This window comes from Pleurodeles waltl, chromosome 11, assembly GCF_031143425.1.
Source record: "Pleurodeles waltl isolate 20211129_DDA chromosome 11, aPleWal1.hap1.20221129, whole genome shotgun sequence".
NCBI lineage: Eukaryota > Metazoa > Chordata > Amphibia > Caudata > Salamandridae > Pleurodeles > Pleurodeles waltl.
This window is the reverse complement of record NC_090450.1, coordinates 995758450-995783156: the sequence shown is the minus strand read 5'-3', so window position 1 is coordinate 995783156 and position 24707 is coordinate 995758450.

Sequence of the window (24707 nt, the reverse complement as noted above, 5' to 3'; positions counted from 1 at the left end):
ACTATGTTCAGTCCTGGACAACAATGAACAGATTTGAGCTATCCCCAAGACACCACCAGATCCCCTAATATGATTGCTCTTTGTCCTGAAGGGAGGCCTTTTTTGCATTTGTTTGAGAGAGAAGATTCTTTGGCATATTTGGGCTTCTTTACTAGGAGCATTAGGCACCTTCCTGCAGTACGTTTTTCAGTATCATTGAAACTACTGTTACATTCTCCTTTGAATAAACACTGTAGAAATACTTTGAACAGAGCTTGAATTACACCGTGAGTGGTCCTCTCGCTTGCCTCGCACTTACCTAGCCACACCAGCAGTTTCCTCATTGACCAACAGGGCTCAGTGTTGCATTAAGCTACAGAGATTAGCATTAAGTATCTGCGTTAGTATTTGAGGTGGTAACTGGCTTAAACAAAATCAAGCACTTCTGGTTAATGACAATAAACTGTGTTTACTATCTAATACATAATTGTTTCACTTACCTGTTGTAGGAAATTGGGTTAAAGGTTGAGGGATGTTGGAAATGGCCCTTTCTGCAGAGTCATCCCCAGGCTTATTGCCTTTTCCCTTCACTTTTTGCTAAATTTGTTTTGTTTGCTGTAGGACTTGGGGCACTTTACCGCTAACCAGTGCCAAAGTGCATGTGCTCTCTGTTTAATACATAGCAACATTGGCTTATCCACAATTGGCATATTTAAGTTACTTGTAAGTCCCTAACAAAAGTGCACTATGAGTGCCCAGGGCCTGTAAATTAAATGCTACTGGTGAGTCTGCAGTGCTGATTGTGCCAGCCACTACAGTGGCACTTTAAACATGTCTCAGGCCTGCCATTGCAGAGCCTGTGTGTGCAGTTTGAAAGTGTCATTTTGACCTGGCATGTACAACTTCTTGCCAGGCCAAAACCTTTCTTTTTATTACATGTAAGCCACCCCTTAAGTAGGCACTAGTTGCCTTAAGGGCCGGGTGCAGTGTATTAACAAGTTGGACATGCATTTTTAAGTTTAACATGTCCAGGTAGTAAAAGACTGCTAAATTCGCTTTTCGCTATTGCAAGGCCTATCTCTCCCAAATGATAATATTAGGATTACCTTAAAACATCTTTTAAGTGTAACTCCGAATTAGGAAAATATAGAAGTATGACTTTTGGTGTCTCTGGCATCAAAGTATAAGTACTGGACCCCAAACCCCACCAAATGAGATTCTATTCGAAGCAAGTAAACTCTGCCTGGATGAAGGACTGCTGTGCTGCCATAAGGGACTGCTACTCTGCAACGGCATTGCTGTGTTGGCCTACTGCTGCTATTGTAGGAGGGACTGCAACTTTGCTACTTGCTCTGCTGTGTTGGCCTACTTCTGCTGCGGAAGGAGGTACTGCCACGTTGCTGTTTGCTCTGCTGTGTTGCCCTGCTGCTTGCTGCTTCTGTCCTGCAAAGTCTCACTCCACAGCTGCCATCCCAATTGGATCCAACGCTGGATGACGTGAAGGCTTGCAAAGCAATCCAGTTCAGACAATGCACCAGGATTTAAGGTACTGTGTTCAGCAGGCCCAAATGGGTCCCTATAGCCGGCCCACGCTCCATCACGGTGGCCTGAACTTGTGACTTTGCCCCTGTCCAGGGTGACCATATAACTACTGTTGGCGGTTTCCACTTCTATGCGCTAATTTTCAGATCAATCTTTTAAATTGAAAAGTTCAGGATCTACTTATTGGATTTTTTTATATTTTGGTCCTGTTTTACTCAGATAAATATTCTCTATTTTTCTAACCTGGCGTTGAGTCTTTTTGAGGTGTCTTTCACTACGGTGATGTAATTAAGTGTTGCACAAATACTTTACACATTGCCTTCAAAGTGAAGCCTGCCTGCTCTGTGCCAAGCTTTAGGTTGTGTATCTGACTTACCCTGGCTAGGATTTGGGTCCCTACTTGGCTGGCAACATACTTTAGCCAACTAGAGACCCAATTTCCCAATTTCTAACATGGGGATTGAAATCCATCTCAAGCAGTAACCTCAATTCTTCTCAGGGGGAAGTCACAGGCAAATCCTAAATTAAACTGTGTCAACTCTCAGGTAGCTTGGCACAGACAGTCAGGCTTAACTCAGATGCAATGTGTAAAGCATTTTGGCAACAAGTCAAACACTATCACAGTGAAAATCCAACAGAAAAAGAGTCCACGATAGGATTAGAACAATATTGGCCCTCATTTGGACCTCGTGATAAAAACCGCCTACCGCAGTGGCAATGGCTGCAGAAAGACCGTCACCACGGCTACCAGCCATCCACCATATTATGACCACAGCCAGATTTCTGCCACAAGAAGGGCGGAAATCCGGCTGTGGCCATGCCGGCTGATGGTGGTAAGGTGTCGCTGCTGCCACCAGCAGCGCCACGCCAGTAGACCGCCGCCAGCCGTATTATGAGAAATAATACGGCCTGGTGGTGTTCTGCTGGCGGGCGCTGCTGGCAGTAGCAGCGTCCCGTTCTGTCTCCTGCTGGAGGACCCCCTGAATACAGGTAAGTCGGGTCTCCGACAGGGGTGGGGGGTTTAGTGTTGGGTGTGTGTTTGTGGGGTGTGGGAATGTTTGTGTGTGCATGCATGCAGGTGTGTGTTGCGTGTTGAATGCGAGTGTGCATGTATGGTGGTGTGAGTGTGTGTATGTTGTGTTATGTGAATGCGTGTGTGAAAGTGTGTGCGGATGTGTGTGTGAATGGATGTATGCATGCGTGAAAGCATGTTGTAATGGGTGTGTGTATGCGTGTGTGTGTGTGAAGGGGGCGTGAATGTAGGGGGTGGGGGGATCTGGAGAAGAAGGGGGGTGGGAGGGTAACTGGAGTGGAAGGGGGGAGACCCTTGGCAGTAGGAGGGGTCATAATCCCACAGGCAGAACAATGACTGCCGCCGGGCTGGTGATGGATATCTCCAGCCCAGCGGCTGTTACTGCCGTGGTGGTTGGAGTGGTACATTGGCGGGTTGGCTTCAGCCAACCTACCAATGTCATAAAATGGCGGTAAGTACTGCCAGCCTGTTGGTGATACTTACCGCCAAATTAACGACGACCGCTGGGGTCGTAATGACCCCCATAGTGTTATGTATTACATAAAACAAGACCAAAACACCAGAAATCCAATTAGTAGAAGCGGAGATATTGAATTTTATTGTTTTTAGAGAAAATAGCACTAAAAGGCATAAACAGAGAACTGTGGCTATCTTGTCATGCTGGACCAGGACAAAGTCACAAGTTCAGGCCAGCTGTAATGAAGTGCGAGTTGGCTACAGGGACCCAGTTGAATAGAGTCCCTTAAATCTTGGTTTGTTGAGTGTTGTGTTGATCCCTGTCGAAGATGCATAGTGCAGCCAAAGTGATGCACTGGTTCTCAGATGCGGCGAGGCTGAGGTGCAAAGTCCTGTTGCATTCCATTAATCAGGGCTTGCGAAGGTAAGTCCGGAGTCATGGATGGATTGTGTAGTAGGGCAATGCATCAGTTCCAAGGAGCTGCGAGACTGTGGCGCAGAGTCTAATTGACGCAGCAGTGGACATGCATAAGTTCTGCTCAGTGTTGCACCACACAGCACAGTAGATATGTTGATTACGCTGGGTCCACTTAAGCCCACATCCAAGGGTCCAGGACTGGAGTGGCACCACTTGGCACCACGTGGAAGGGTAGACTCACAGATGGCAGAGCCCAGGTGCAGATGCAAGATTATTGGAAGCATGAGGCTTCACAACAGGAGGTAAGTCTACTAGCCCTTGATGTCACTCTGAGTTCTGTGTCTGAGAGATGCAGGTCCAGGTCTTCTCATCCAGGCAAGCGAGCAGCATGCAACAGGTCAGCAAAGCAAAGCAGGAGTCCAGCAGAGTGGCAGTTCTTCAGCAGCACAGCAGTCCTTCTTCCTGGCAGTTTATCCACACACCCATGAGTGTACTGAAGAATTGGTGTCCAAGTTACAGCATTTATACCAAGTTATGCCTTTCAATTGGGGCAAAGCATCTAGAGATTTCCCTTTGAAGTCCCCACGCATCCTCCCATCCCTGCTCGGGCTCCAAACTAACTACAGGGGGTATGCAGCCTCTTGTGTAGAGGCATGACACAGCCTATACAGGACTAGGTGGGGCTGTACACAGCTCCTCTCTCCCATCCTGCCAGTGATTGCCCATCCAGGCATACCCAAGCTCCATATTGTGTGTGGCTGTTTGGGAGGATTACACAAAGCCCAACTGTCAACTACACCCAGTCATGTAATCAGAGACAGGCTATAGGCACTAAGGCCCTCATTATAACCCTGGTGGTCAGAGACCGCCAGGGTTGCATTGGCGATCATACCGCCAACAGGCTGCCAGTACAATTCGCCACATTTTGACCACAGCGGTAGCGCTGCGGTCACACCGCCAGGACCGCCGATTTTCCGCCATTGTTGTCCCGGCAGTTATAATTCTCCAGGGCAGCTCTGCTTGCAGCTCTGCCCTGGAGATTAGGACTCCCCTTCCCGCCAGCCTGTCTATGGCGGTAGAGAAAGGCTGGCGGGAAGGGGAGTCTCGGGGCCCCTGGTGGCACCTGCACTGCCCAGGCACCTGGCGTGGGCAGCGCAGGGGCCCCCAGGCACAGCCCCACCCTGGTGCAGCTGCACCTGTCGCACGGCCGCAACACCGCCGGTTCCATTAGGAGCCGGCTGCAATGTTACAGCCGACATCCCTGCTGGGCCAGCGGGCGGAAACTCTGTTCCCGCCCGCCGGCCCAGCGGGGATGTTGAAATGCGGCCGGCGGGTTTGCGGCCACATAGGTGGCTGCTTGGCGGTTCAACCTTGTTGTAATGAGGGCCTAAATGGATAGGGCAAGAAAATGTAAATTTTCGTAATGTGGCATTTTCAGAATTTCAATTTCAAATGTGACTTCACCATCAGTTAGGATTTAAAATTGAGATTTCAGAGACACAAAACATGAACTGATCACTTCCCATTTGGAAATGACACCTATAAAATGTAATAAGGCAACTCCAAGGTCATCCTATGGGAGAGATAGGCCTTGCAGAAATGAAAGACGAATTTCAGAGTGTTTCACTATCAAGTCATGTAAAACGGAAAAATATGTGTTCCGTTTTTTAAATACATTGCACCCTTGTAGGAAAGTGGCCTCTTTCTAGCATGGTAACCCCCACTTTTAGCCTGCATGTCAGTGTGTTTGCCTGTGTCTACCTGGATCCTGCTAATCAGGACCCCAGCAGTTATGCTCCCTCCCTTAAATTATGGTTGTAGGATACTAGTAATCCAGTATTTCACCCACAATTGGCATACTGATGCCCCCTTATAAGTCCCTAGTATATGGTACCTAGGTACCCAGAGCATTGGGGTCCCAGGGGATCCCTATGGGCTGCAGAATTTCTTTTGCCACTAATAGGGAGCCCATGCAAAGGCTTCTACAGAATTGCCATTGCAGCCTGTGTGAAATGGTGCATGCACCCTTTCACTGCCATTTACATTGCACCAGGTCACTTATAAGTCACCCTCATTGCAGGTCTTCCAGTCCTGAAGGCTGGGGGCAGAGTACCTGTGTGTGAGGGCCCCCCGGCACTAACAGAGGTGCCCGTATGACCTCTAGGACAATTTTCCCAGACTTCGGGAGTGAGGAGACACCATTTTACGTGTACACTGGACATAGGTAACTCCAAATGAGGCCATGTTTGGTATCAAACATGTTGGAATCATACCACAAGACTTTTGGAAGCATTGGTTGTATGATTCCATGCACTCTAGGGGTTCCTTAGAGGATCCCCAGGATTGCCCTTACAGCCATCTGAGGTTTTCTAGGCAGCCCCAGCTGCTGCCACCTCACAGACAACTTTCTGCCTTCCTGTTGCTTGAGCAGCTCAAGCCCAGGAAGGCAGAACAAAGGATTTCCTTTGGGAGAGGGGTGTTACACCCTCTCCCTTTGGAAATAGGTGTTACAGGCCTGGGAGGGGTAGCCCCCAAGAGCCTCTGTAAATGCTGTGAAGGGCACAGATACTGCCCTCCTTGCATAATCCAGTCTACACTGGTTCAGGGACCCCCAGTCCCTGCTCTGGCACGAAACTGGACAAAGGAAAGGGGAGTGACCACTCACTTGTTCATCACCACCCCAGGAGTGGTGCTCAGAGCTCCTCCAGAGGATCCCTTGGGTTTTGCTATCTTTGATCCCAAGTTGGCAGGGAACTCTGGGAGCATCTGAGTGGCCAGTGCCAGCAGGTGACGTCACAGCCCTCCACTGATAGGGGCTTACCTGTGTAGCTGACCAATCCCCCTTTCAGGGCTATTTAGGGTCTCACTCTTGGGTGGTTCTTCAGATTCGGATTGCAAGACTCCAGCAGGAATTCTCTGCATCCTTTACTTCACCTTCTTACCGAAGAAACTGCATTTGGACCCTCCAGGAACACTACAAACTGCAACAAAGATGCAAGGATGACTTCTGCAACATTGTATCTTCAGCTCCTCCCAGCAACTGCAACTGTTTCTCAGTCGTGCATCCTCACAGGACAGCCTGTCTTTAGCCTGCACCAGAAGAACAAAGGAATCTCCCTTGGAGTGAAGAAGTCACTTGCCTGCTTCAGCAGGCACCCCTCTGCAGCGATGAATAGTGCCTTGGGTCCCCTCTCCTGATGAAGGGTGTGGATCCAGCATCACTGGTGGTGGACTGAAGTGGTTCTGATGGTCCTGACTTCCAACTGTCCAACTTTGGTGGAGGTGAGAGCTTGCCTCCCCACACAAGACAGTACCTCCTTGCACCGTGTGTTTTGCAGTTGCCAAGGCTTGTTGGCATCCTTCCATGAACTTCTTAATGCACTGTGCAGCTCTAGCCCCCAGCACTTCTACCTGTGATGCACAACCTCCTGTGTGGTTTTCCTGCGGAGTATGATCCCTTTGTGTAGTGTTGCATGGGCCTCCTTGTGCACCTTCTTTGTCCCCATGCTGTGGGACTCCTGTGCATGCTGCCTGGTCTTCTGAGGGCTCCCTGAGTTGCTGAGAGTCCCCTCTGATGTCCCCTCCTGGGTAGAGTCCACCAGATCCCTCCTGGTCCCAGGCAGTGCCATTTTCTGCTAACCGTGAGCTTTGCATGTGCCAAGGAATGTTGGCGGAGGCAAGCAACGCAAACCAAACTGCAATCATCCATCCGGCTTGGGACATCTTCTGCACCAACCAGGAACCCACATCTGTCTTCTTGGGTGCAGTACTGACTGTTGCTCTTCACCGGTGGTTCTTCTTTTACACCTTCATCTGGGTTAGCAGGGGCTCCTGTTCTCCTTGGACTCTTCAGTGCTTCTTGGACTTGGTCCCCTTCTTCCACAGGTCTTCAGGTCCAGGAATCCATCATTGGTGTCTTGCAATCTCTTCTGGTTCTTGCATTATCTTCTGTCTTGTGTTCTTGTGTGTTCTAGGAAAGTTACTGTGATTTGCTCCTGCTTTCCTGGGTTCTGGGGTAGGTTCCATTAATTACCTTTGGTGTTTTCTAATATTCCCAGCACCCCTCTACACACTACACTTGACTAGGTGGGAAACCAACTTTCGCATTCCACTTTCTTAGTGTATGGTTTGAGTTCCCCCTGGACCCATTTCTAACTATTGAGTTTTTACAGCCATTTCTGCATACCAGTGTATATAATTTGTATATTACTTTCCTCCTAAGGGAGTATAGTCTCTATGGTCTTTTTGGCATTTGTGTCACCAAAACAAAGTAATTTTTTTTTTGTAACACTGAGTATTTTCTTTCATGTGTGTAAGTACTGTGTGACTACAGTGGTATTGCATGAGCTTTGCTTGTCTACTAGTTAGGCCTTGTCTGCTCATCCACACTACCCCTAGAGAGCCTGGCTTCTAAACACTGTCTACATTTCACTAGTAAGGGATAACTGGACCTGGTATAAGGTGTAAGTACCTTAGGTAACCACTACAAACCAGGCCAGTCTCCTACATTGGTGGTGCAGCGGTGGGATAAGTACTTGCAATTGCCTTAGCACTCTGTCACTGGTGCTTTCCACAGGAAAGAATACTCTATACCTAGAGCTATACAGATATACCTAGTTACAGGGTTCTAGTCTCTTAGTTTCCTTTCCAAGAGACTAGAGGGTAGGAAGGTTACGTTTTCCTTACACTACACTACCACACAACTACATCATGTCTACTGATGGGCCTAACTCTGAAGTTATGGGTACTCCCTATGAGGGCATGATCTTCAAAGAACTAAACGTGTTTGATTGATGTGAAAGTTGGGGATGAAGTTTTCGTTAAACAACCTATGCTGTGTAAAAGTGGAAGCAAATTCTTGGGTCCATTTGAAGTTATAAAATTGCTTAGGAATGCTGTGAAAATCAAAGATGGCAGAGTATGGAATCTTAATCGTGTGGTAGTTTCAAAGAAATGTTCCCAAGTTTAAATATCAGTTTGTATTTTGAAATTACTATACTTACTATACTATCTTATCGTTATGTCTGGTTATATGTAATGATTTTCTTATTTTAAAAAAAAAAAAATCTTTAGAGGGAAGGTGTGTGGTAGCTTGAGGAGTGAAAGGAATTCTGTGCATGGGACTGATGTCATATTTGATGTCAGATCAGAGTGTAGCTGGGGAGACTTCTGATTCTGGTGGTAGGCTGTTGAACAGAGGCTGTCTTACTGTGTCATGGATAAGGTACTTCAAATAAAGAACCTAATTCTCAAGTAATTGAATTTCCCTCTTCATTACACTCTGCAGGATGGATGTAAAGCCTGAGAGCAGTGTGACAGGAGGTTGTTCTTCACAAAGCGAGACTGGACCACAGGGCCTTTGTGCTTGCTGTAAAATAAGCAGTGGTCGTCATGGTGGAAATTCCATTCTATAATGACCATCTTACCCATATATTATCCTGCTAATTTCAGAGGTCTGGTGAGAAGAGGCAGGTAACCCAGGTCAGCCCAACTTTGGGAACTCTGTCATGTAGGCTTCTGGCACCCTGACCAACCACTGTTCCCAACGACCAGCCTAGTGAGCTACTAGAGTGAACTTCATGGACTATGTTCAGTCCTGGACAACAATGAACAGATCTGAGTTATCCCCAAGACACCACCAGATCCCCTAATATGATTGTTCTTTGTCCTGAAGGGAGGCCTTTTTTCGCATTTGTTTGAGAGAGAAGATTCTTTGGCATATTTGGGCTTCTTTACTAGGAGCATTAGGCACCTTCCTGCAGTACGTTCTTCAGTATCATTGAAACTACTGTTACATTCTCCTTTGAATAAACACTGTAGAAATACTTTGAACAGAACTTGAATTACACTGTGAGTGGTCCTCTCGCTTGCTTCGCACTTACCTAGCTACACCAGCAGTTCCCTCACTGACCAGCAGGGCTCAGTGTTCCATTAGGCTACAGAGATTAGCATTAAGTATCTGTCTTAGTATTTGAGGTGGAAACTGGCTTAAACGACACCAAGCACTTCTGGTTAGCGACAATAAACTGTGTTTACTATCTAATACATAATTGTTTCACTTACCTGTTGTAGGAAATTGGGTTAAAGGTTGAGGGATGTTGGAAATGGCCCTTTCTGCAGAGTCATCCCCATGCTTATTGCCTTTTCCCTTCGATTTTTGCTAAATTTGTTTTGTTTTCTGTAGGACTTGGGGCACTTTACCGCTAACCAGTGCCAAAGTGCATGTGCTCTCTGTTTAATACATAGCAACATTGTCTTATCCACAATTGGCATATTTAAGTTACTTGTAAGTCGCTAACAAAAGTGCACTATGAGTGCCCAGGGCCTGTAAATTAAATGCTACTGGTGAGTCTGCCGTGCTGATTGTGCCAGCCACTACAGTAGCACTTTAAACATGTCTCAGGCCTGCCATTGCAGAGCCTGTGTGTGCAATTTGAAAGTGTCATTTTGACCTGGCATGTACAACTTCTTGCCAGGCCAAAACCTTCCTTTTTATTACATGTAAGCCACCCCTTAAGTAGGCACTAGTTGCTTAAGGGCCGGGTGCAGTGTATTTAACAAGTTGGACATGCACTTTTAAGTTTAACATGTCCAGGTAGTAAAAGACTGCTAAATTCGCTTTTCACTATTGCAAGGCCTATCTCTCCCAAATGATAACATTAGGATTACCTTAAAACATAATTTAAGTGGAACTCCGAATTAGGAAAATATAGAAGAATGACGTTTGGTGTCTCAGGAATCAAAGTATAAATACTGGACCCCAAACGCCAGCAAATGAGATTCTATTCGAAGCAAGGAAACTCTGCCTGGATGAAGGACTGCTGTGCTGCCAGAAGGGACTGCCACTCTGCAACGGCATTGCTGTGTTGGCCTACTGCTGCTGTTGTAGGAGGGACTGCCACTTTGCTACTTGCTCTGCTGTGTTGGCCTACTTCTGCTGCGGTAGGAGGCACTGCCACGTTGCTGTTTGCTCTGCTGTGTTGCCCTGCTGCTTGCTGCTTCTGTCCTGCAAAGTCTCACTCCATAGCTGCCATCCCAATTGGATCCAACGCCGGATGACGTGAAGGCTTGCAAAGCAATACAGTGCAGACAATGCACCAGGATTTAAGGTACTGTGTTCAGCAGGCCAAAATGGGTCCCTATAGCTGGCCCGCGCTCCATCACGGTGGCCTGAACTTGTGACTTTGCCCCTGTCCAGGGTGACCATATAACTACTGTTGGCGCTTTCCACTTCTATGCGCTATTTTCACCTCAATCTTTTAAACTGAAAAGTTCAGGATCTACTTATTGGATTTGTTTACATTTTGGTCTTGTTTTACTCAGATAAGTATTCTCTATTTTTCTAACCTGGTGTTGTGTCTTTTTGGGGTGTCTTTCACTACGGTGCTGTAATTAAGTGTTGCACAAATACTTTACACATTGCCTTCAAAGTTAAGCCTGCCAGCTCTGTGCCAAGCTTCCAAAGGGTGAGCACAGGCTGATTTAGGTTGTGTATCTGACTTACCCTGACTAGGATTTGGGTGCCTACTTGGATAGGCAACATACTTTAGCCAACTAGAGACCCAATTTCCCAATTTCTAACATGGGGATTGAAATCCATCTCAAGCAGTAACCTCAATTCTTCTCAGGGGGAAGTCACAGGCAAATCCTAAATTAAACTGTGTCAACTCTCAGGTAGCTTGGCACAGACAGTCAGGCTTAACTCAGATGCAATGTGTAAAGCATTTTGGCAACAAGTCAAACACTATCACAGTGAAAATCCAACAGAAAAAGAGTCCACGATAGGATTAGAACAATATTGGCCCTCATTTGGACCTCGTGATAAAAACCACCTACCGCAGTGGCAATGGCTGCAGAATGACCGTCACCACGGCTACCAGCCATCCACCATATTATGACCACAGCCAGATTTCCGCCAAAAGAAGGGCGGAAATCCGGCTGTGGCCATGCCGGCTGATGGCGGTAAGGTGTTGCTGCTGCCACCAGCAGCGCCACGCCAGTAGACCGCCCCCAACCGTATTATGAGAAATAATACGGCCTGGTGGTGTTCTGCTGGCGGGTGCTGCTGGCAGTAGTAGCGTCCCGTCTCCTGCTGGAGGACCCCCTGAATACAGGTAAGTCAGGTCTCCGACAGGGGTGGGGGGGGTGTATGTTGGGTGTGTGTGTGGGGGTGGGGGAATGTTTGTATGTGCGTGCATGTGGGTGAGTGTTGCGTGTTGAATACGAGTGTGCATGTATGGTGGTGTGAGAGTGTGTATGTTGTGTTATGTGAATGCGTGTATGTGTGAAAGTGTGTGCGGATGTGTGTGTGAATGGATGTATGCATGCGTGAAAGCATGTTGTAATGGGTGTGTGTATGCATGTGTGTGTGTGAAGGGGGCGTGAATGTAGGGGGTGGGGGATCTGGAGAGGTTGGTGGGGTAACTGGAGTGGAAGGGGGGAGACCCTTGGCAGTAGGAGGGGTCATAATCCCACAGGCAGAACAATGACTGCCGTCGGGCTGGTGATGGATATCTCCAGCCCAGCGGCTGTTACCGCCGTGGTGGTTGGAGTGGTACATTGGCGGGTTGGCTTCAGCCAACCCGCCAATGTACTAAAATGGTGGTAAGCACTGCCAGCCTGTTGGTGATACTTACCACCATAATAACGCTGACCGCTGGGGTCGTAATGACCCCCATAGTGTTATGTATTACATAAAACAAGACCAAAACACCAGAAATCCAATTAGTAGAAGCGGAGATATTGAATTTTATTGTTTTTAGAGAAAATAGCACTAAAAGGCATAAACAGAGAACTATGGCTATCTTGTCATGCTGGACCAGGGCAAAGTCACAAGTTCAGACCAGCCGTAATGAAGTGCGAGTTGGCTACAGGGACCCAGTTGAATAGAGTTCCTTAAATCTTGGTTTGTTGAGTGTTGTGTTGATCCCTGTCGAAGATGCATACTGCAGCCAAAGTGATGCACTGGTTCTCAGATGCGGCGAGGCTGAGGTGCAAAGTCCTGTTTCATTCCTTTAATCAGGGCTTGCGAAGGTAAGTCCGGAGTCATGGATGGATTGTGTAGTAGGGCAATGCATCAGTTCCAAGGAGCTGCGAGACTGTGGTGCAGAGTCTAATTGATGCAGCAGTGGAGATGCATAGGTTCTGCTCAGTGTTGCACCACACAGCACAGTAGATATGTTGATTATGCTGGGTCCACTGAAGCAAAAACATCCAAGGGTCCAGGACTGGAGTGGCACCACTGGGCATCACTTGGAAGGGTAGACTCACAGATGGCAGAGCCCAGGTGCAGATGCAAGGTTATTGGAAGCATGAGGCTTCACAACAGGAGGTAAGCCTACTAGCCCTTGATGTCACTCTGAGTTCTGTGTCTGAGAGATGCAGCTCCAGGTCTTCTCATCCAGGCAAGCGAGCAGCATGCAACAGGTCAGCAAAGCAAAGCAGGAGTTCAGCAGAGTGGCAGTTCTTCAGCAGCACAGCAGTCCTTCTTCCTGGCAGTTTATCCACACACCCCTGAGTGTACTGAAGAATTGGTGTCCAAGTTACAGCATTTATACCATGTTATGCCTTTCAATTGGGGCAAAGCATCTAGAGATTTTCCTTTGAAGTCCCCACGCATCCTCCCATCCCTGCTCAGGCTCCAAACTAACTACAGGGGGTATGCAGCCTCTTGTGTAGAGGCATGACACAGCCTATACAGGACTAGGTGGGGCTGTACATAGTTCCTCTCTCCCATCCTGCCAGTGATTGCCCATCCAGGCATACCCAAGCTCCATATTGTGTGTGGCTGTTTGGGAGGATTACACAAAGCCCAACTGTCAACTACACCCTGTCATGTAATCAAAGACAGGCTATAGGCATTAAGGCCCTCCTTACAACCCTGGTGGTCAAAGACTGCCAGGGTTGTATTGGCGATCGTACCGCCAACACGCTGGCAGTACAATTCGCCATTTTTTGACCACGGCGGTAATGCTGTGGTCACACCGCCAGGGCCGCTGATTTTCCGCCATCGTTGTCCCGGCAGTTATAATTCTCCAGGGCAGCGCTGCTTGCAGCTCTGCCCTGGAGATTAGGACTCCCCTTCCCGCCAGCCTGTCCATGGTGGTAGAGACCGCCATGGAAAGGCTGGTGGGAAGGAGAGTCGCAGGGCCCCTGGGGGGCTCTGCACTGCCCAGGCAACTGGCGTGGGCAGTGCAGGGGCCCCCAGGCACAGCCCCACCCTGGTGCAGCTGCACCCGTCGCACGGCCGCAACACCGCCGGCCCAGCGAGGATGTTGAAATGCGGCCGGCGGGTTTGCGGCCACATTGGTGGCCGCTTGGTGGTTCAACCTTGTTGTAATGAGGGCCTAAATGGATAAGGCAAGAAAATGTAAATTTTCGTAATGTGGCATTTTCAGAATTTCAATTTCAAATGTGACTTCACCATCAGTTAGGATTTAAAATTGAGATTTCAGAGACACAAAACATGAACTGATCACTTCCCATTTGGAAATGACACCTAAATAATGTAATAAGGCAACTCCAAGGTCATCCTATGGGAGAGATAGGCCTTGCAGAAATGAAAGACGAATTTCAGAGTGTTTCACTATCAAGTCATGTAAAACTGAAAAATATATGTTCCGTTTTTTAAATACATTGCACCCTTGTAGGAAAGTGGCCTCTTTCTAGCATGGTAACCCCCACTTTTAGCCTGTATGTCAGTGTGTTTGACTGTGTCTACCTGGATCCTGCTAATCAGGACCCCAGCAGTTATGCTCTCTCCCTTAAATTATGGTTGTAGGATACTAGTAATCCAGTATTTCACCCACAATTGGCATACTGATGCCCCCTTATAAGTCCCTAGTATATGGTGCCTAGATACCCAGAGCATTGGGGTCCCAGGGGATCCCTATGGGCTGCAGAATTTTTTTTGTCACTAATAGGGAGCCCATGCAAAGGCTTCTACAGAACTGCCATTGCAGCTTGTGTGAAAAGGTGCCTGCACCCTTTCACTGCCATTTATACTGCAGAAGGTCACTTATAAGTCACCCTCATTGCAGGCCTTCCAGTCCTGAAGGCTGGGTGCAGAGTACCTGTGTGTGAGGGCCCCCCGGCACTAACAGAGGTGCCCCCATGACCTCTAGGGCCATTTTCCCAGACTTCGGGAGTGAGGAGACACCATTCTACGTGTACACTGGACATAGGTAACTCCAAATGAGGCCATGTTTGGTATCAAACATGTTGGAATCATACCCCAAGGCTTTTGGAAGCATTGGTTGTGTGATTCCATGCACTCTAGGGGTTCCTTAGAGGACCGCCAGGATTGCCCTTACAGCCATGTGAGGTTTTCCAGGCAGCCCCAGCTGCTGCCACCTCATAGACAACTTTCTGCTTTCCTGTTGCTTGGGCAGCTCAAGCCCAGGAAGGCAGAACAAAGGATTTCCTTTGGGAGAGGGGTGTTACACCCTCTCCCTTTGGAAATAGGTGTTACAGGTTTGGGAGGGGTAGCCTCCAAGAGCCTCTGTAAATCCAGTCTACACCGGTTCAGGGACCCCCAGTTCTTGCTCTGGCACGAAACTGGACAAAGGAAAGGGGAGTGACCACTCACTTGTTCATCACCACCCCAGGAGTGGTGCTCAGAGCTCCTCCAGAGGATCCCTGGGTTTTGCCATCTTTGATCCCAAGTTGTCAGGGAACTCTGGGAGCATCTGAGTGGCCAGTGCCATCAGGTGACGTCACAGCCCTCCACTGATAGGGGCTTACCTGTGTAGCTGACCAATCCCCCTTTCAGGGCTATTTAGGGTCTCACTCTTGGGTGGTCCTTCAGATTCGGATTGCAAGACTCCAGCAGGAATTCTCTGCATTCTTTACTTCACCTTCTTACCGAAGAAACTGCATTTGGACCCTCCAGGAACACTACAAACTGCAACAAAGAAGCAAGGATGACTTCTGCAACATTGTATCTTCAGCTCCTCCCAGCAACTGCAACTGTTTCTCAGTCGTGCATCCTCACAGGACAGCCTGTCTTCAGCCTGCACCAGAAGAACAAAGGAATCTCCCTTGGAGTGAAGAAGTCACTCGCCTGCTTCAGCAGGCACCCCTCTGCAGCGATGAATAGTGCCTTGGGTCCCCTCTCCTGATGAAGGGTGAGGATCCAGCATCACTGGTGGTGGACTGAAGTGGTTCTGATGGTCCTGACTTCCAACAGTCCAACTTTGGTGGAAGTGAGAGCTTGCCTCCCCACACAAGACAGTAACCCCTTGCACTGTGTGTGTTTGCAGTTGCCAAGGCTTGTTGGCATCCTTCCATGAACTTCTTCATGCACTGTGCAGCTCTAGCCCCCAGCACTTCTACCTGTGATGCACAACCTCCTGTGTGGTTTTCCTGCGGTGTAGGATCCCTTTGTGTAGTGTTGCATGGGCGTCCTTGTGCACCTTCTTTGTCCCCGTGCTGCGGGACTCCTGTGCACGCTGCCTGGTCTTCTGAGGGCTCCCTGAGTTGCTGAGAGTCCCCCTCTGATGCCCCCTCCTGTGTAGAGTCCACCAGATCCCTCCTGGTCCCAGGCAGTGCCATTTTCTGACAACCTTGAGTTTTGCATGTGCCAAGGCATGTTGGCGGAGGCAAGCGACGCAAACCAAACACAATCATCCATCCGGCTTGGGACATTTTCTGCACCAACCAGGAACCCTCATCTGTCTTCTTGGGTGCAGTACTGACTGTTGCTCTTCACCAGTGGTTCTTCTTTTACACCTTCATCCAGGTTAGCAGGGGCTCCTGTTCTCCTTGGACTCTTCAGTGCTTCTTGGACTTGGTCCCCTTCTTCCACAGGTCTTCAGGTCCAGGAATCCATCATTGGTGTCGTGCAATCTCTTCTGGTTCTTGAATTATCTTCTTTCTTGTGTTCTTGTGTGTTCTAGGAAAGTTACTGTGATTAACTGGTGCTTTCCTGGGTTCTGGGGTAGGTTCCATTAATTACCTTTGGTGTTTTCTAATATTCCCAGCACCCCTCTACACACTACACTTGCCTAGGTGGCAAACCAACTCTCGCATTCCACTTTCTTAGTGTATGGTTTGAGTTCCCCCTGGACCCATTTCTAACTATTGAGATTTTCACTATTTGCACTGTTTTATAACAGTTTTTACAGCCATTTCTGCATACCAGTGTATATAATTTGTGTATTACTTTCCTCCTCAGTGAGTATAGTCTCTATGGTCTTTTTGGCATTTGTGTCACCAAAACAAAGTAACTTTATTTTTGTAACACTGAGTATTTTCTTTCATGTGTGTAAGTACTGTGTGACTACAGTGGTATTGCATGAGCTTTGCATGTCTCCTAGTTAGGCCTTGTCTGCTCATCCACACTACCCCTAGAGAGCCTGACTTCTAAACACTGTCTACATTTTACTAGTAAGGGATAACTGGACCTGGTATAAGGTGTAAGTACCTTAGGTAACCACTACAAACCAGGCCAGCCTCCTACATTGATGGTGCAGTGGTGGGATAAGTACTTGCAATTGCCTTATCACTCTGTCACTGGCGCTTTCCATAGGAAAGAATACTCTATACCTAGAGCTATAAATATATACCTAGTTACAGAGTTCTAGTCTCTTAGTTTCCTTTCCAAGAGACTAGAGGGTAGGAGGGTTAGGTTTTCCTTACACTACACTACCACACAACTACATCATGTCTACTGCTGGGCCTAGCTCTGAGGTCATGGGTACTCCCTATGAGGGCATGACCTTCAAAGAACTAAAGGGGCTTTGCTCACAGAGAAGCCTAGATGTAGGGAAGAACCCCAACAAGAATTTTCTGTTGAGCCTTCTCCTTTAGGATGATCAGGAACATATTGATAATCAGGAGGAGGAGGGGGAGGGAGATTCTAACCCCTTAGAGTCAGGGAATCATCCTTCAGATTCGGGGGAAGGGCTCTTCCAAAGATCTTCTACCTAGAAGCCCTACTAGTGTCGCTGGCAGTGGGAGGGTTAGTCAGTCAGGTAGGGCTCCCTTTACACCCAGAGGTGAGGTCACTAGGTTCTCAAAAGTTAAGGAAAGATCTACATCTGCCCATTCCTGTATCATCTCAGTTTCTGAGGGACCCCATGGTTCAACTCCAGGTGATGACTCCATAGAGAAGGAGCTCAGGAAACTGAGACTGGAGGAGGCCAGGCAGAGGCTGCAGCAGCACCAGCATGCCCTAGATAGGGAGGCTTTGGCTTTGAAAAGGAAAAGGCAGGGGTTGAGGCTAGTTCCCCGTGGTGGCAGCAGCAGCAGTTTCAGGAGTTATGGGATCAGGGAGGACACCATTGACTCTAGAAATCTGCACAAAATTGTTCCCCCATACAAGGTAGGGGGTGACATTTACAAATGGTTTGCTGCACTTTAGAGGGCCTGCAATATTCAGAGGGTCACTAAAAGGCAGTGGGTTGCTATTCTGTGGTTGTCCTTTTCTGACAAGGGGAAGGATAGACTACTCACTGTCAGAGGAGAAGAATCAGACAACTACAGCATTCTTAAGACTGCACTCTTAAATGGGTTTGGTCTGACCAATGAACAATATAGGATAACGTTTAGGGAGACCAGAAAAGAATCCTCACACCATTGGGTTGACTTTGTGGACTGTTCTGTTAAGGCTTTAAAAGGCTAGTTACATGGCAGCACAGTGTCTGGTTATGAGGGCTTATACAATCTTCTTTTGAGAGAGCATATTTTGAATAACTGTGTGTCCGACTTGTTACACCAGTACTTGGTAGACTCAGATATGACCTCTCCCCAAGAATTGGGAAAGAAGGCAGACCCTGCCCTCTGGACTGTCCAGGACCTATCCTAGGGGTGACTTATATGTATATAAAAGGAAAGTCTGGGCTTTGCAAAAAAGTTTATTTTGCCAGGTCGAAATAGCAGTTTAAAACTGCACACACAGGCTCTACAACGGCAGGCCTGAGACATTTTTAAAGGGCTACTTAAAGGGATGACACAACCCATGCTGCAGGCCCACTAATAACATTTCATTTACAGTCTCAGGGCACATGTGGTACCACTTAACTAGGGACTTTTGTATAAATTAAATATGATAATTGGGGGTAAGCCAATATTACCATGCTTAGAGGAGTGAGCACAAACACTTTACCACTGGTAGGCAGTAGTAAAGTGCTCAGAGTCCCAGTGCCAGCAAATAGGAGGTCAGCAAAAGTAGAGTGGGAAGGCAAAGAGTTGTTGGGGAGTCCATGCTAAAGCTGGCAAGCCTGACACTTTTAATGAAAGATATTTTCTATACCTATTAAGGACTGTCTAGATATTGATTTGTTAAAGGTTATTGATGCTGTTGCCCTCCGCTCTGTGTTTCTCACCCCCACACTATGTCCTGATTAAACCTTGACTGCTTAGTCCCGCTACCTTCAAAGAGTCAAGAGCTAAAAGCGAGTACTTGGTGATTTAGATGGGGTGAAACAGTACTGATGTCCGAGATATCATTGCTTCAAATGGTACCAAGTATGCCCTCGCTGACTGTGCCTCAAGATAAAACATTTATGAGCATTCTTCAAATAATATTGAATGTTTTAATTGCTTGGCATCTGAGTCGATGCCACTTCACAGAGTGACAAACAAGCATTAGTAAGGTCAATACATCTAGCTTATATACAAAAGTGCTTCCTTTCATGTAGTCATTCATCCTTTTATCTGACTGTCAGGCATCACCCCTGAAGTCAGCCTATTAAACCATCCATTGGATCATTTTTACATACGCACATTTACTCATCCACAATACCACACACAAAAACTCTGCAATAAATGAAGACACATTTTCAGTTATAAGACAGACCGTCTTGGGGAGGGGTGTGAGCGAGCTTCTGATACTATGTGACTGCTAGTCCATGAAAGTTGTGGGATTGTGTGACTGCTAGTCAGAGAGGAGTGTAAGAGAGCCTCTGGTAGGTGTGTGACTGCTAGTCCATGAGAGGTATAAGTGTTTGACTGCTAGTCAGAGAGGTGTGTGAGAGAGCTTCTGGTAGTGTGTGATTGCTAGTCGATGACAGGTATGAGCGTGTGACTGCTAGTCAGGGAGAGACATGAGAGTCCTTCCAGTAGTGTGTCACTGTTAGTCCATGAGGGGTGTGAGAGGTTGTGACTGCTAGTCAGGGAGAGACATGAGAGTGCTCCTGGTAGGGTGTGACTGCTAGTCCATGAGAGAGTGTGAGCGTGTGACTGCTAGTCAGGGAGAGATGTGAGAGTCTTTCTAGAAGTGTGTAATTCCTAGTCCATGAGGGGTGTGAGAGTGTGACTGTTAGAGAGAGCCGTGAGAGTGCTTCTGGTAGTGTATGACTGCTAGTCCATCAGGAGTGTGAGAGGGTGTGACTGCTACTCCAGGACAGGTCTGAGTGTGTGACTGCTACTCAAAGAAGAGGTGTGAAAGAGCTTCTGGTGCCCTAAGTGTGCCAGGAATGCCCAGACATGGGCCTCAGCGTCACTCTGCCATTGTTACTAAGTTGTACCCGACTGAAGAGTATATAACAAGAGCAAAACCGATCCTCAGGTGCTTGTTTTGTGGTGAAGCGAGGACCTATCATGGCAGTTCGGGCAGGACTGTTCCCATGAGGGACAGGGTGAAGACTGATTTGCATATGGCTGGGTCTAAACTGAGGTGGCATGGTGAGCGAAAAATGATGGTTTGTGATGCTGCCCTGAGCGATTGCAGTGGCTGGGATTAATTCAAGCATTCCATTGCTCACTGTGCCCAAGGAACAAAACAATACCCAACTGAAGAGCCGATAACAAGGGCAAGACTGGTTCTGGGTCACTTGCGTTATGGTTCAGGAAGAATCTGGCCCCGACAGTTTGGGCTGGATTGTTCCCATGAGAAACAGGGTCAAGACTGATTTGCATATGGTGTGGTTCAATTTTAGGTGGCGTGATGGGCAAAAAAGGATGAATTGGAATGCGGCCCGAGCGATTGCCAATGGCTGAGATTAATTCAAGCATTCCATCCATCACCTTGTCGCTTTTGTAATATATACAAGGCACGCACATCAAAACAGTGCCCTTTACAATAGCAACACAAAGTGCACTCACTCTCAACCATTGGCAATCCATTATCTGTCCACATTAATTATTTGAGAACTCAGTGGAAAGAAAAATAATGCAAATGAAATGCCACTAAAAGCGAGGACTTCAAAATTGCTAAATCTGTTATCTACATATTCGATCTGTTGACAGTTTTTAAATAAATCCTTCACAAACACATGTTTAGGCAAAGGCTTTCAGAAAGTCCTATTTTTTTACCAGCAAGCTGAAATAATCGAATGAGCAAAACCGAGTTTTCTTCATTGCAGGCTGCAGCAAACAAGAAAATCAGCAATAAAATAAAGGCTTTGACGAAGCAATAAAAACAGATCAAAGAACAACTATTACAATTACACCCTCAATAAAAACAAACATTGCAATTACAGCTCCAGCTCTCAGTTACAAGCTCAACAACATGTTGCCTCTGTAATTTAACAAACGGACTATTTGACGCTCCATCACCAACACCTGATGGGAACAGTAATGGGACAATTTAACAATCCTCACACTGCCATGGAATTGAGGGAGAGCCTAACCAAGCATGTCAGTCTTGGAAAACCACGAGAGCCAATGGCAGAAAGGGCTCACTCGAGGCCTGCTCGTCTGCACTCTACTGTTCTTTCCAAACGTATTGATGACATCAGGTCTCTCAGGTAGGCGAAGCTGTCTGTAGGCAGACCTAAAAAAGCGTCTTGTTACCAGCTCAATGGAATTCATAATGTAGATATAAAATGATGAAAGGCTGAATTGGCCTTGCTGGGACTGGAAGGTTCACCCCCAGTTTTGCTCTGTAGCAGTCGCATTAACATGCAGATGTTGTCTTAAGTGCACTGATGCTCAAACCCCTGCTCATTTGGCATTTGGCTGAGATCTCAGGCCCTGTTGGTAAACACCCTTCCTCTCTCCTCCGCAACACCAGACTACCCCCCCCCCCCTTCCCCAGGTCCATGAAACTCTCAGGTAATCATTTGAGCGTTTGACTTCATTCTAGAGGGTTTCTGGGGGGCACAGTCCGTGACTGGCAGCTTTTCAGCAGCTGACCTCTCGACGCATAGCAGTGCCCCCGTTTCCCTGCGTGGGCTTCACACACGTGCTGGATCTGTAATGTTCCACACAGCTCCTGACAGCCTCATCAGACGGAAATAGCTCTGATTCGGCGAGAGCCGCGACTACTGTGTGTGTCTGACAGTTCCGCTGCCTAGATTCATTCATCAGCCATGTGGGCGTAACTCCAGAGCCCCGGGGGGGGGGAGTGGGGGAGCCTGACCCCCAACCCCAGTGTTAGACTCACTCTGTTGTAACTTCAGAGACCCCCGGGGGGGCCTGACCCCCAACCCCAGTGTTAGACCCACACTGTTGTAACTCCAGAGACCCCCGGGGGGCCTGACCCCCAACCCCAGTGTTAGACTCACTCTGTTCTAACTCCCGAGACCCCCGGGGGGCCTGACCCCCAACCCCAGTGTTAGACTCACTCTGTTGTAACTTCAGAGCCCCGGGGGGAGTGGGGGAGCCTGACCCCCAACCCCAGTGTTAGACTCACTCTGTTGTAACTCCAGAGCCCCGGGGGGGGGGAGTGGGGGAGCCTGACCCCCAACCCCAGTGTTAGACCCTCACTGTTGTAACTCCAGAGACCCCCGGGGGGCCTGACCCCCAACCCCAGTGTTAGACCCTCACTATTGTAACTCCAGAGACCCCCGGGGGGCCTGACCCCCAACCCCAGTGTTAGACCCTCACTATTGTAACTTCAGAGACCCCCGGGGGGGCCTGACCCCCAACCCCAGTGTTAGACTCACTCTGTTGTAACTTCAGAGACCCCCGGGGGGGCCTGACCCCCAACCCCAGTGTTAGACTCACTCTGTTGTAACTTCAGAGCCCCGGGGGGAGTGGGGGAGCCTGACCCCCAACCCCAGTGTTAGACCCTCACTGTTGTAACTCCAGGGACCCCCGGGGGCCTGACCCCCAACCCCAGTGTTAGACTCACTCTGTTGTAACTCCAGAGCCCCGGGGGGGGGAGTGGGGGAGCCTGACCCCCAACCCCAGTGTTAGACCCACTCTGTTGTAACTTCAGAGCCCCGGGGGGGGGGAGTGGGGGAGCCTGACCCCCAACCCCAGTGTTAGACCCTCACTGTTGTAACTCCAGAGACCCCCGGGGGGTCTGACCCCCAACCCCAGTGTTAGACTCACTCTGTTGTAACTCCCGAGACCCCCGGGGGGCCTGACCCCCAACCCCAGTGTTAGACTCACTCTGTTGTAACTTCAGAGCCCCGGGGGGGGGGAGTGGGGGAGCCTGACCCCCAACCCCAGTGTTAGATCCTCACTGTTGTAACTCCAGAGACCCCCGGGGGGCCTGACCCCCAACCCCAGTGTTAGACCCTCACTGTTGTAACTCCCGAGACCCCCGGGGGGCCTGACCCCCAACCCCAGTGTTAGACTCACTCTGTTGTAACTTCAGAGCCCCGGGGGGAGTGGGGGAGCCTGACCCCCAACCCCAGTGTTAGACCCTCACTGTTGTAACTCCAGAGACCCCCGGGGGGCCTGACCCCCAACCCCAGTGTTAGACTCACTCTGTTGTAACTCCCGAGACCCCCGGGGGGCCTGACCCCCAACCCCAGTGTTAGACCCTCACTGTTGTAACTCCAGAGACCCCCGGGGGGCCTGACCCCCAACCCCAGTGTTAGACTCACTCTGTTGTAACTCCAGAGCCCCGGGGGGGGGGAGTGGGGGAGCCTGACCCCATCCCCAGTGTTAGACCCTCACTGTTGTAACTCCAGAGCCCCGGGGGGGGGGAGCGGGGGAGCCTGACCCCCAACCCCAGTGTTAGACTCACTCTGTTGTAACTCCAGAGCCCCGGGGGGGGGAGTGGGGGAGCCTGACCCCCAACCCCAGTGTTAGACTCACTCTGTTGTAACTTCAGAGCCCCGGGGGGAGTGGGGGAGCCTGACCCCCAACCCCAGTGTTAGACTCACTCTGTTGTAACTTCAGAGCCCCGGGGGGAGTGGGGGAGCCTGACCCCCAACCCCAGTGTTAGACTCACTCTGTTGTAACTTCAGAGCCCCGGGGGGCCTGACCCCCAACCCCAGTGTTAGACTCACTCTGTTGTAACTTCAGAGCCCCGGGGGGAGTGGGGGAGCCTGACCCCCAACCCCAGTGTTAGACCCTCACTGTTGTAACTCCAGAGACCCCCGGGGGGCCTGACCCCCAACCCCAGTGTTAGACTCACTCTGTTGTAACTTCAGAGCCCCGGGGGGAGTGGGGGAGCCTGACCCCCAACCCCAGTGTTAGACTCACTCTGTTGTAACTTCAGAGCCCCGGGGGGAGTGGGGGAGCCTGACCCCCAACCCCAGTGTTAGACCCACACTGTTGTAACTCCAGAGACCCCCGGGGGGCCTGACCCCCAACCCCAGTGTTAGACTCACTCTGTTGTAACTTCAGAGCCCCGGGGGGGGGAGTGGGGGAGCCTGACCCCCAACCCCAGTGTTAGACCCTCACTGTTGTAACTCCAGAGACCCCCGGGGGGCCTGACCCCCAACCCCAGTGTTAGACTCACTCTGTTGTAACTTCAGAGCCCCGGGGGGGGGGAGTGGGGGAGCCTGACCCCCAACCCCAGTGTTAGACCCTCACTGTTGTAACTCCAGAGACCCCCGGGGGGCCTGACCCCCAACCCCAGTGTTAGACCCTCACTGTTGTAACTCCCGAGACCCCCGGGGGGCCTGACCCCCAACCCCAGTGTTAGACTCACTCTGTTGTAACTTCAGAGCCCCGGGGGGAGTGGGGGAGCCTGACCCCCAACCCCAGTGTTAGACCCTCACTGTTGTAACTCCAGAGACCCCCGGGGGGCCTGACCCCCAACCCCAGTGTTAGACCCACACTGTTGTAACTGAAGAGACCCCCGGGGGGCCTGACCCCCAACCCCAGTGTTAGACTCACTCTGTTGTAACTTCAGAGCCCCTTGGGTAGTGGGGTAGCCTGACCCCATCCCCAGTGTTAGACCCACACTGTTGTAACTCCTAAGACCCCTGGGGGCCTGACCTAATCTCCGGTGTTGGACTCACACTATTGTAACTCCAGAGACCCCCAGGGGGTGGGGAGGGCTGACCCCATCTTGGGTGTAAGACCCATTCTATTGTAGCTGCAGAGACTCCAGGGGGGCCTCAACCATCTCCAGTGTTAGGCTCACACGTTGTAACTCCGGAAACCCCTGGGGTGCCTGACCCCCTCTCCGTGCTGGACTCACACTATTGG